This window comes from Pezoporus occidentalis, unplaced genomic scaffold (assembly GCF_034315485.1).
Source record: "Pezoporus occidentalis ecotype Australia unplaced genomic scaffold, CSIRO_AGI_Poc_V1 ctg82, whole genome shotgun sequence".
Taxonomy (NCBI): Eukaryota; Metazoa; Chordata; class Aves; order Psittaciformes; family Psittacidae; genus Pezoporus; species Pezoporus occidentalis.
This window is the reverse complement of record NW_026916181.1, coordinates 2,004,054-2,017,044: the sequence shown is the minus strand read 5'-3', so window position 1 is coordinate 2,017,044 and position 12,991 is coordinate 2,004,054. Positions and strand designations below refer to the sequence as shown.

The window sequence follows — 12,991 nt, the reverse complement described above, 5'->3', positions numbered from 1 at the left end:
GGAACAAGATGGTCTTTAAGGTCCCTTCCAACCCAAACCGTTCTATTATTCTATGATTCTATGAAAAACCTGAGGTCTGAGCCAGGACCCTGTGGCAATATCTGTACCACTAGATAAAACAAGCTGGAGCATGTACTCTCCATCTGAAGGCAAGGAGCATGGCACAAAACACATCTAGATGTGCATCGTGTCCCCCCTCCAAATAGGGTGGCTGCTTCAAATTAGCTCCTGAGAAAATTACATTTTCCCTAGAAATCCACTGGAAGATAACAGTGCCCATCAAAAACCTACGTACTCATACACACATACATAAATGCTCTGATTTTTTCCTCCACGTCACAGGTTGGGTTGTTTGCTTGGGAACATTTATCCAAGATTTTTGTTATTACATGAAACTAGTACATGTGTATACTTGGAACTAGTACATGTGTTGTGGTATGACTGTTTTGGAGCAGCATAAAGAAACAGGCCTGAGCGTCCAGCATCTGCAGTGCACACAGCAGAACATTTTCCTACTATCTCGTCCATGGAAACCGAGCACTGATTCAAAAAAGCCAGAAGATGAGGGACAGTAAAAGTAACATAAAGTAAACTGGAAATTAGTGATCAGGGCTCCCATAACCTCCCTGGCAGACAGCAAGGATGCAAACACAGAACCACAGTCAGTCTGTTTTGTAGCTCCTTCCAAAGTCAAATTTTCTTCTCATTCCAGGTCAAGGATGTGCAAGCTCCTGCTTATGGAACTCTGGGCCCCAGAAACCTCCCAGGAAAAGGCTTTGCTGAATCCAGCAAATTCAGATAGCATTTCCTTACACTTGGATCATTCCATGTGGCCTGACGGGGTCCAGGCACATAACAGGAGATAAGCAGCTGCTGTGTGTCTGCCACAACCAGCTGAGTGATTGCCCACGTTTTGTTTTGGTGGCAAGTGCCATGGCAGCTGAGCCCCTTTCAATGACATCATTCCAGGCTGCTGTCCCCCATGCCGGTATGAGCAAGAGACTCAGAGATACCAGCATATGGCTGCTTAAACCCCTCTACAGTCCCCATTGATCACATCTCCACTGATTGTGAGAGCTTAGATATCCATTCATATAGAGACCCTGAAGCTTGAATAAGCTGCACCAATATAGTCATCTAGTGCTATTTGAGACACTCTGAGGCATCTAAGACATCCACATGAGACTGATCTGCAGGACATTGGACCTTTTGGAGGACTGCATTCAGATGGGGTGGCAGCTGGAGCCTGATGGTGCATCCCAGAGCACTTTAGATAGCAGCAGGTGTCTGTGGTTAAGCAATTTAATTGTGCCTCGAGATGTAGACACCAAGATTTAGGTGCTTCTATGTATATCCAAATCCCACTTATACAGCTTTTTCAAGGTGGAGCTTAATACGAAGTTTTCTTCTGGTCAGCAGAGCTTAAAAGGCAGAGGAGAAAACAGCCAAACCAGTGAATATCTGGGACCTGGAGGTGGGTCTCCATCCTCTGCATTGTTTTGTTGGACATGAACTCTATCACCAGCAGTTTCCTAGCTAGCTGTGAGTGAGCGGTCCTGGGCTGCTGCCAGTCTTGCCTTTGGTGATAGACCTAATAGCCCCAAAGCTCATGTAGAGCACTGAAGAAGTGATAAAATAAAACCATTTGCTACAGGAACATTCAGAAGGGGAAACACCGAGAATCAATGTCAATAGCTTTACCCAAGCTATTTTTATAGTAATCACATTGTAAAAAACAATCACATTGGAAAGGAATGGAAGTTTAAACTCTGAAGCTTTTTATTTGGCTGTCAATTACCATGGCAAACACCTTGGATCTGTTGGAAAGAGAAATTTGGATGGTGAGAGACCTATGGGTTGCTTGCACTATATTGCAATGATCTGTGTTGGACCTTTTTTGGGGGACTATCAGACTCTTTCTTCCACAGCATAGCTGTGCCTTTCAGTTTCTGCTCCTTTAGACAGTGCAAAGGGTAAAGAAAGCATTGAAAAAGTGATATGAGGGAACTGGAGACTGGCTACAAGAAGCAGCAGTAATCTGCATGCAGGGGTGTTATTAGGAATGATGATGTGTCTCAATTGCATATTTTTTTCTGGACCTTGCAGACATCAACAGAAGAAAATGAGGTGGGATTTGAACTTGAATTGCATTTCATGGGTTAGAACCCTTGTAAAAGGAGGGGTGGCTCTCACAAATCTGTAACAGGCCAGACTGAAAAAACGTCCTGGGCTTTTTATCCATTTTGTCACCCTGCCCCAAGCCAGCACCACACCTGCCCAGACCAAAGCTGGGCAGGAAGATGCCCTTAAGAAAATCCTCAGGCAGGTTGTTTCCAGGCTTTTGCTGGATCCCCAGTTAAAAAGCATAAGCCTGGGAGTCAAGGCTTGAAAGACAAAGCAACCCACTCATCACAGGTGTCCTTCAGGAGGACAAGATCCCAAAGGCAGGAGTGTATGTAGGCATTGGATGGAGAAGAGAAGAGCTAAATAGGGGAGATAAACAAACAGGTGTGAACCGTCTTTATTTCACATAGGTTATTTTTGTGGGTGTGTGCCAGGGAGGTATTTTGTGTGTTACTTTGTTTTTCGATTGTCTTTTCTCCCTTGTGTAAAATACTGCTTGTTGTACTAAATGGTTCGCCTCGGTGAGCTGGGGAGTTTTAGCATTTTTCTGGATGTCCTCATGTTCCTGTGGTTGGAGGCCCAGGCTGGTGTTTTCTGAATGACCCCTTCACACTTGAGCCCATGTTGCTGCCAGCCAGGCCTGCAGACAGGTCACACTAATGTTTAACTCCAGCCTGTGTCACTGCATTCGGAGCCTGTCGTTGCCTTCCCTCTAGATGAGCAGTTTATTCCCTCCCTTTCCCAGCAGAGCAAGTAGTTACACTGACCCCAATACCTCTCAGTCTCCCCCACACCTAACTGGTCTATTCCTCCATTACCCTTCACAGGTCCTTTTCCGAGACCCCTTTTCATCCCGGTTGTTGTCCTGTGACCCTCTCTAAAGGGGACACATCCTTTCCTGGGGCAGCAGAAAGCCTGAAACAGGTTCCTTTATTAGGAAGGACATGTGGATTCCTGTCTGGGATGAGGATAGAGTCCCAAAGCAGGTAAAATTCAGGATTCATTGCCCCTGAGCAAAAGGAGGTCCATCTCTTTGCTGTATTTGTCCACAGTGGGATCAGCTATTTTGGCCAAAGTGGTGGGATCATCTGGAGTACCTGGGCTGTGGGCACTGGTCCACAGGTTCCTCCAGGAGTGCAGAAACCTCTGGCACAAGGGCAATTGGGGAAGGTTATGCCTGAAATCAGGACAAAAAGATCCATGCCATCTCAGGCCATCTGTGTATCTCTCAGTCTACTTCCTTGTGAAGAAACTTCAGGCTGTCCCGTTCCCCCTGTTTTTAGGAAGTGAGTAAGCCCATTTTGCTCCTACAGACAAAGACTAATTCCTTCTGCTGATCCTCTTCTCTAACCCACCAGCCATGACCTCTCCCCACAATCTGGTGCAATGTTCACTGCTTAACAACAAAAAAATCTAATAAGGCTCCAGTGTTGGCGTGCCTCTCCAGATCGGAAGGAGACCTTTACTTCAAAGGTTATCCATCCATGCCCTGGAAGGCTGGAAGGACTTCCCAAATGACAAGTATCCGCCGGGGAGGAACAAACACTCCAAGTGTTTGCAGACCATTCTCCTATTACCTCTTACCACCCTAGATGATGACACGAAGTCAAGGCCATTGTTCTTAAGTGGACTTGAAGTGTATTGACTGTATTGAGTCACAAGCATTTCAAGACTGCTGTGAGGAGTCCTGTGTCTGGTCTGTTAGCCCTTGTTGTCTGAGATAATTCTTTTTTTTCATTGAGTGGATTTCCCAGTGTTGGGTTGCTTAGCTGTGTGTGTTAGCAGATAGGAAAGTAAGAAAATGGTAACAAGTGGTGTCCCCCAGGTGTTGGTGTTGGGACCAATCCTGTCCAACACCTTTGTCAGTGACATGGACAGTGGGATTGAGTGCGCCCTCAGCAAGCTTGCTGATGACACCAAGCTGTGTGGTTCGGTTGATATGCTGGAGGGAAGGAATGCCATCCAGAAGGACCTTGACATGCTTGTGAGGTGGCCAATGCCAACCTCATGAAGTTCAACAAAGCAAAATTCAAGGTTCTACACCTGGGTCAGGGCAATCCCAGGCACAGCTACAGGTTGGGCAGAGAAGAGATTCAGAGCAGCCCTGCAGAGAAGGACTTGCAAGTGCTGGTCAATGAGAAACTTAACACGAGCCAGCAGTGTGCTCTCACAGCCCAGAAAGCCAACCGTATCCTGGGTTGCATCAAAAGGAGCGTGACCAGCAGGTTGAAAGAGGCGATCCTGCCCCTCTACTCTGCTCTCATGAGACCTCACTTGGAGTATTGTGTGCAGTTCTGGTGTCCTCAACACAAAAAGGACATGGAACTGTTGGAACAAGTCCAGAGAAGGGCCACGAGGATGATCAGGGGGCTGGAGCACCTCCCGTATGAAGACAACCTGGAGAAGAAAAGGCTGCGTGGAGACCTAGTAGTAGCCTTCCGGTATCTGAAGAGGGACTACATGGATGTCAGAGAGAGGCTTTTCATCAGGGACTGTAGTGATAGGACAAAGGATAATGGATTTAAACTAAAACAGAGGAAGTTCAGGTTAGATATAAGAAAGAAGTTCTTTACTGTGAGAGTAGTGAGGCACTGGAATAGGCTGCTCAAAGAAGTGGTAAATGCTTCATCTCTGGAAGTGGTCAAGGCCAGGGTGGACAGAGCCTTGGGTGATATGGCCTAGTGTGAGATGTCCCTGCCCAAACTAGATGATCTTTAAGGTCATTTCCAACCCTAACCATTCTATGAAAGTCCTCCTCAGGGTGATCGAATGTGTCAAGGGTAGTTATAAAGGACATCTCCCTAGCATATTGGTGATTGGTGTTTCCTTCTATCAACACATAGACACCTGTCTTGGGAAGGTACAGATCTGGACTCTGCAAGTGACCATCTCAAGAGAGTGGGGTTGGGTGATCAGTTTAGATTGAATGTAGAATTAAACTCCTGACAAATTAGGGGGTTTGGAGTGAAATCACCATTACCCTCAACCAGCTAAAGTGCATATTTGTCACTGTCAGATAAAGACAGGGATTTTTAGGTCAATACGTAATTATGTAGTTTGGTAGTCTGAATACAGTAAACCAGAAAATTTGACCCAGTGATTCCTGCTTTGACCCTGACAAGCTCTGACTTCTTAACTGGATGAGTCCAGGTGCTTTCAGGACTAAAAGTAGTGATGCATTCCCTGTATTAAACATATCCAAGCAAGAGACACCTCCAAAATGTCCTCAGTGAGTAAACTTTGGCCACCTGACTCTGAGATCCACAACATCTCTTCTGGGCCTACTCAGATAGCACAGAGTACAGGGTGACATATGCAAGTCTGGGATCCAGAAGGCTACAGTTGTATGGTGTTCAAGCAATCAGTATAAAAGGTATTACTGAGACTCTGAAATCCTCAATGGTGATGGCCCTCAGTCTGATTTGCTGCTTAAAATAGTTTGGAGTGAGCTTTGCTTGCTAGCTTGCAGCCATTTATGTGATACCTGTTAGTCAGCTAATTTAACTGTTGAAAAACAGTCTGGGGTTTGTAATATTCATTTTATGTAGATCTGTGTGTGTGTCTGATCATACAGACATTTTTTCATACACATATAATTGTGTGTATGCACACATCTATGCACTTATATATGTTGTTGCTCCTGTTGTTTCCATCAATCTGAAGTCAGAGCCTCACAGCCTGGAGTTTCTTCTCTCTTATTCTCCCCATGTCAAAAACTTTCTCTGCTCACAGCTGGAAAGTCAGCCTGTCACATGAACTGCAGGCAAGGAACATTATCTGCATGGGTTTACTTGTTGAACAATGTAAGTAGATGATTAACCATTAAAGCAACAGAGTTTGCTGACCCATTAACCAAATAGGAAGGCTCTCTGGTTGGCTAAACAATGGGTCCCATACAGAAAGCACCCCGGTTTGTCCATCTCGTCAGTGCTGTTGCTGACAGACCTGTGCAGATATTGCGATGTAATGACTCAGTTTGGGCTCTCACGCAACCAATTACGTGCCAGAGGCCAGTGCTCCCCACATTCTCATCTGCACTGGTTGACCTTGGAATCTAATCTTGCCCAAATCCATGCTTTGTATCAAACTGTGCGAGACTTAATAGCTGCCATTCACTTTTCAACTTCATTTTTGCATGCTATGTGTCTATGCATTGGAGACATGCTATGTCTGAATTCAGGAGCTGCTAAAGCATGCATATTTACCATCTGGAGGCACTGGCCAAACACTCATCAATTCTTGCATGAGGAAGAGCTAATCATTCCTTTATCACTCATCATTGCTAATTAATCCCTCCACTCCCTGCCATCCTTACCTTGACTGTCAGACACATTCTCAGTCAAATCATCATTCTTGTGTTTTTGCTTTATGAATGCTCAGCTGTCCAGTACTTATTACCTGTCCTTATCCTTGGTGGGTACCACTGGATATTCAGGAAACTGATTCTCCCATTTTTCTAATTTCAGAATAAAAGGAAACCTGATCATGTGATCACATGAAGGGGGAATATCTTCTATCTGGATGCCATTGAAATCATGATATGACACAAAACCAGATGCTGGAATGGGAATATACTCTATTTTCTTTCTTTTTTTTTTTTTTTTTTACAGGTTAGTGCATGTATGTGGACTGGGTAGGTCTTCTGCATGCTGTACATTTGTTATATAACATAGTCCTTGTGTACCTCAGGGTTCTCAGAACTTGGGATGAGGGCTCAGGTGCTAAGCAGGCACGGGAAACCTTTGCTGGAGATCTCTGAGTGGAGAGGGCTGGATACCTCCAAGGGTTTTGTTGTATACCCAACCAGATGCATCGTGGCTGACCAGCCCAGTGACTGCAGTCTCGACTTCTCAGCTTGAGTTTTCTTTCAAAAGGTTCTCTTTGCTCACAGGAATGGGGACTTATTCATGACAAGCTCCTTTCAGCTCGGGGCTCATGAGCCAAAATATGGCAGTTTACACATGCTCTAGCACAGGTAAAAAGACCTAGCTCCTACACACTCTGGCTGAAGACCAATCAGACAGATGACAGCATTCAAAACAATGACATTTCAGTTACAGCAGTAAACCATAAGCCCAACTTTAAAAGAAGGCTGAAAACTGTGAAATAAAACACTTTTATTAGCATGAAACATCCAAAAGTGAAATAACACAATCAAAATAGCTCTTCATCTAAAAATAAAAACAAAGAGAGAGTGCTGGAAAATACCTGACACACATTCAATGGGTGGGCTTGATATTGTGACTACAAAAATATTTTTGTTCAGTTTGTTTCTGGCTGTTTTGCAGCTGACAGGTTGCCAGATCTCTTGGCTAGATCCTTTCTGCTTCAGGATTCAATAAGATGGGTTTGCTACCTTACTTGTACAGCTTGAAGAGATGGTGGTGTTGCTGGACTTGGGAAATGATCCCCCGGTAAATCTCTTAGAAATACCACCCTGTTTTGAGCCACTGCAACTGTCAACACTTTCAGAGAAACTGCCCAGAGCTGCTTAGAAAACAACCAATGGCTTCTCATTGCTTTGACATTTCAAACAGGGAGTAGCGGGAGTGAGGAACAGTTTTCCCCTTTTGTTTAAATACACATGGCTGCTTGTAGGACGGAGGAGTACAGGAGGACAGGTCCCTGGGGAGATGCCTGCCATCCAAGAGCTGGCAGTGAGTCATTTTGGACAATGCTTTTGGCTCCTCTTCGCCAGCCCACATGGACTCAGAATAGGGGTAAGAGAGGTGAATCTCCTGAGGGGCAGCCAAAGGGAGGTTGAACCCAAAAACCAGGGACTAGAAAGCAGTAACAGAAGTTCAGGTAGTTTGGAAAGACCAAAGTTGTTTGTTTTGGTTTTTGTTTAAGTTTTTTTTTCCAGGCTTTCCAGCAAAAAATGAAATCGGAGAACAGCAAATGTCCTTTTGGCTCAGCTCGTAACAGTCCATTTGAGCTCAGTTGCTGGTTGGGTTTCCTTCTGAGGGCATTTCACTCCTCCCTTAATTGCCTTTCCTTTGCACACAGAGATTTTTTTTTATTAAGAGAGCATGTAATTTTCAAAAAAAAAGGTCATATTTTGAAATATCCAAGGAAATCACTTGGCATTTTGGACCTGCCTTGAGAATGTTGCAGCGAAATGTTTAATTTTTTTCCCCAGAAATTTTCTCTTACCTTTCTTCCAGCCCACAAAATTTCAGCATGAATTTATGAATATCCTCTGTCCCCAGTCTCCATTTCCAGAAAATTCACTATTAAAAAAGAAAAAGAAAAGAGAAAGGACACTATCCAGAGCTGCTGTTCATCCACTATTATGATTTCTTGTTCTTTGGCGTGTTAAAATCTGATCCAACATGCTGGATCCTTTTCAGTAGAGGCAGTGGAGGTAACTGGATCAACTGAAGCATCCCCAGCCCTGTCTACCAATCCACACCTAAACACTAACAAGCAAGAAACAGCAGCCCATCTCAGCCCTGTGTTACTGTACCCATATGAATAAGTGATGTCCAGGAAAAGCAGATCCTGTGACTTGTTACTTGCCATCAAAGAGAGACCCAAAATGAACTGGTGACAAGAAACTAGGAATAAATAAGAGGATACAGTATTATTATGTCATCAGAACTGTAATTAATTAGGGGAACTTCAAATAACCCACAGTGGATGACAATATCCGCAGACAACTGGAATGGCAAGAAACTTACAAAACATCAACCAAAGATAATTTTGCAGGGATCTAAAGAGGTTTCTGTGTACTTCTTTCCAACGGGGCAACAGTGACTGGAGCTATGGACACAGAAACAAGGGCCAGCAGGACTCCAGAAACACAACATCATCTCCCATCTCTATTTTATTGTTCTTTTTCTTCTTCTTTCTTTTTTGTCCTTTTTCTTTTTTCACAGATTATCATCTCCCATCTTTTCCCTCTCAGGGACTGTGTGCGTCCTTCAGTTAGCTGGTTTAATACATGCTCAAGGTCAAAGACCCTTGACTTGGGCATATCCCTGGTCATTGCCATCAGTCCCTAAGATACAGAGACAAGGTGGGTGACCTTAAAGATAGAGGACTAGGTTACCCCAGGTCACCTGTCACCTTAAGGATGAGGTAAACAAGAGGCCCCGCAGGAACAGAGCTAATGAGGTCTCCTATAGATCTGCAGACAGAATCCTGACATCCACCCTTACAGTAATCCTTGCATCACCTTCAGCCCCCCTAATGCCTATCCCCACATATGCATAACCTCCATTTCCCAATTTCCCTCCTCCAGTTGCTCCCTTGCCAGCTCTGGTGTCTCCACAGTAAGCCCACGAGCAGTATAGTCAGGGGCTGCTTCAGGCCTGGCACCACATCAGCAGTATTAATCAGCTCAGAGGCTGCTGAGCTCGCACAGAAGCCTCCCCTTCCAGTGTGCATGAATTCATGTCTCTCCCCTCTACCTGATTTTCCTAAGGAAGCAAACTGTAACCAAATTCCCCAAATAATGACTGGTAAATCATTGTGGTTTACAGTATGGGCTTATGCAGAATGTGAAAAGAGTCCCTGCTTCCTTGGCACTATTTGTTCAGACCTAAAATATACCTCCTGCAGCTCTGTTTAACAAAAACACATTCATTCCTAGCATGCCTGATTGTCATAAAGACAATAAGGACCTTATTTTGCACTGGGACTAATTGCATTAGAAATCATTCTGGTCCAGATTATAAAGCCCCTGATTTTCCATGAAATTACCAGGAGAAAAATGATTTCCATGTAAAGAGCAACCTTCTTGGGTTTACAAAGAAGGGCTATTTTGGTAGTCCTCATACATTGCTTCAGAAGAAAAATCTTTGCAAAAACTGAGCACAACTCAGGGAAAACCTCATTTTTAGGTGATTTTTAAATAATTCTGCCAGCTCTTGGGAACATTAGTGAAAAGAGATGTCCTTTGCTGCCAGAGAGAAAGCTGAAGAGAAGCATGTACTGGGCTTTCCATGAGTGAGAGATATTTCACAATTTAAATTTTTTAAGGATGAAGGGAAACTAAAAAGTAAAAAGCCCAAAAACTTTCTGTTTCAGACACACATATAATATCAGCAAGCCCCAAGACTTGGAGGAACCCCGATGGTGCTTTCCTGTGGTTCAGGCACATCAAAGCTATTTGGAGGAGTCTCGCTGGGTCATTTTCCCGTCTCCACCTTATGCGTCCTGGTGAAGTCTTTTGAGCTTCTTTTGGTAGGACTGCCTGATCTGGATCTACTGCAAGTCTGTGCAGGTGCTGGGTTATCTTTGCTAGTATACATTGCTCCAAAGACCAAGAGCAAATGTAACAGGGCATCTGCAGCTCCTGTGGGTAAATGTTTGTATGGTGTGCCCTGGAATGTAGGAGTCCTTGTAAAGGATGCACAAGGGAAGACCAGCTATGAGCATCCCCAGCTGTGTGCAATGCTTATACATGCCTTGGAGACTCCTCGAGCTCACTTGGTACAAATAGGTGATGAACTTGATCCTTCCCTCAGCTTAACTTGCAAGAAATAACCTCTTCAATTAGGCAGAAAGAGGTGAGTGCTCTTAAAGTTCGTCCCTTGCTCTTCTTGGAAGAGATACTTCCAAAGTATTTTAATATGGGTCCTGTAATCAGTTAAGAGGGGATCTCTGATGGAAGTGAAGTTGAGGGAAACCTATGGCTTATTGAGATTTGGTGTGAGGGGCCCCGCCAAGGTTGAGTCCCGTTGCCGCTTAAAAAATTCAACATAGGTAGCCCAATGGGCTATGGTTCTGGCTACAGAACGGTCCCCACAGCAGATGGATCTCAGAGAACAAAGCTGGTCACCCCCTGCCTTCTGCAGCTGGGGACACACACAGCTCTACAGTAGCCCCATGTCCCTGCATCCATCTCTGCCTGATTTGGAAAGAGGGGCTCTATGATGGAGAACTGCGCTTTCAATAATGCTGAAGTAATGAACTTCAACTGGCTTCAGTGCTTTCATATTATTTGGAAAGGTGTGAGGCACAGGGCAGGGGTGGGTATGAGAACCATGCTGCTCCTGATTTGCAGTCACGTGCACTATCCAGAGCCCTGAGGAAGCAGGGCTGCTCTCAACCCAGCTCTCAGCAGCCCAGCTGAAAGCAACTGCTGTATTTTGACCACATCTCTACCCCTCAAAATCATTGACCCTGACCCTGCCAGGGTGCTGTCAGGATGGAGGGGAGCGATGGAGGTATAATACAGCACCACGTTGCCTGGAAGCTTAGAGCTATCCCCGGGTGACTCTAACAGCATTCAAGCCTGATGGAAAAGAAGTGAGAATCTGGCTTCCAGCCGGCGTGTGATCACTCAAAGGGAGGAAACACCCTGGAAGTCCATGTGACGGTGAAAAAGGAGTAACTGGAAATTAAGGCGGTGGCGCAGGGGGGACTTGTACAGCGTGATCCCTGAGATGGTGGAATAAACGACGTCCTGTGGGCAAGTGGCGTTCCCGGGTCTTGTCTGTTATTTCAGACTGTATCCGGAGGGCAGATAAATGCCAGGCCCACTTCTAATTAAGGAAACTGAGGAAGGGAAATGTGAGTGGCTCGTCTCAGAGGCAATCTGTCGGGAGGAAATGCAGCCGAAGGCTTCTCAGCTATCCCAGGCACAGCCTTGGTTACCCAGCCCAGACCCAGCCTGGTGAGGTCCCCACCTCTTGCTGCCTTGCTTGAGTTGCTCTGATCTGGGAGCCAGTGCCAAGTATCTGGTGGGGAACCCATGCACGAGTGGGATGAACAAGATGACCTCACGGGTATTTTCCTTCTCTCTCACACTCCTATGACTCAATCACCCCGCTGAGCTGGAGCTGCTGCCCTGGAGAGGTTTGGTTCATGCAGCAAGACCTTGGTGAGCTGGTCAAAGTCCTCTCCTCTCTAACAGGAGCTGTTTGGAGGGCAGAGAGAGCTCAGCTCTGCACTGCAGAGAACACCATAGGTGTTCTCTCACCTGCAAAGCCATAGAGAGGGAATGGGAGCCCCAGGCAAAAGAGATGCTGGTTTTCCTGCAAAACAAACCCTTAAATGAGGATTGTGGTGAGGGCTGCCCTCAGGAGGGGGAGCCTCTGGAGGGATGCAGGCAGTCTGAGCCCTGCTAGAGAACTGAGTCATGGAGAAGGAAAACTTGAAGTCACCCTCCAGACTCCCCTGTGGTCTAATGTGCTAGGGAAGAGTTTGACAGGGCAGCTGCAGCAGGCTGTGCTGTCTGAGGATGACCTGCATGGCTGTCACGTGTTGGTGTCTCCACTGGTACTGGGAAGCAGGGCTCACCCTAACAGCAGGCACAGGATGCCAGGATCTTTGCTTGGATCCTCACAGGTCACCCTCCCAGCTGCTTCGCACTCAGGAGCACATTACAAAAGCACTATGGTGGGGTTAGGGAGAGGAAACAGAATTTCTGCTGTTGCCACAGCAGACAGATCTGGTGACAACCACTCCTTGCCCAGCATTAGCATGGCACCTTGCTATCTTCTTTTGATCCTAAAGAAGATGGTATGATGCTGGCAGCAGCACCATTCCCTGCTGAGGTTATGGCCCTTTGAAATTGTCACTTGAAACGCCAAACTCCTTGGCGTGACAGGGATGGGCAGGTGTCAAGGGCTAGGTGTAGGACAGCGGGGCAGCTGCCTGTCCTTTCAACACCAGAGCTCTGCCTATGGTGTGTTCCCTCCATCCTGGATATAAAACACCCTTCTGAAAAACTGTCACTTAAAAAAACCAAGCACATGCCAGTATGTCCATCAGCACTGCGCCTGTGTAGCACTGCCATCTGCTGTCGGTGGCTATGAGCAGAAACACCTAGCTTTTGTGTCACCCCAGGGACTGCTGGAAAGGCACAAAGGTGCCCCAGAAGGATGCTGCACCCAGGAGTGGTGCATGATCCCCTGGC

General features: G+C 45.9%; 1 protein-coding gene across 1 annotated transcript in view; it reads left to right on the top strand.

Moving 5' to 3' along the window:
• The window catches only part of LOC134156151 (5-beta-cholestane-3-alpha,7-alpha-diol 12-alpha-hydroxylase), a 540,007-nt gene extending 527,016 nt beyond the window's left edge, over nucleotides 1–12,991 (top strand). The window contains exon 2 of the mRNA XM_062603987.1: nucleotides 12,973–12,991. The gene's annotated coding sequence lies outside the window, so the exon portion shown is untranslated. The remainder of the gene's footprint in view (nucleotides 1–12,972) is intronic.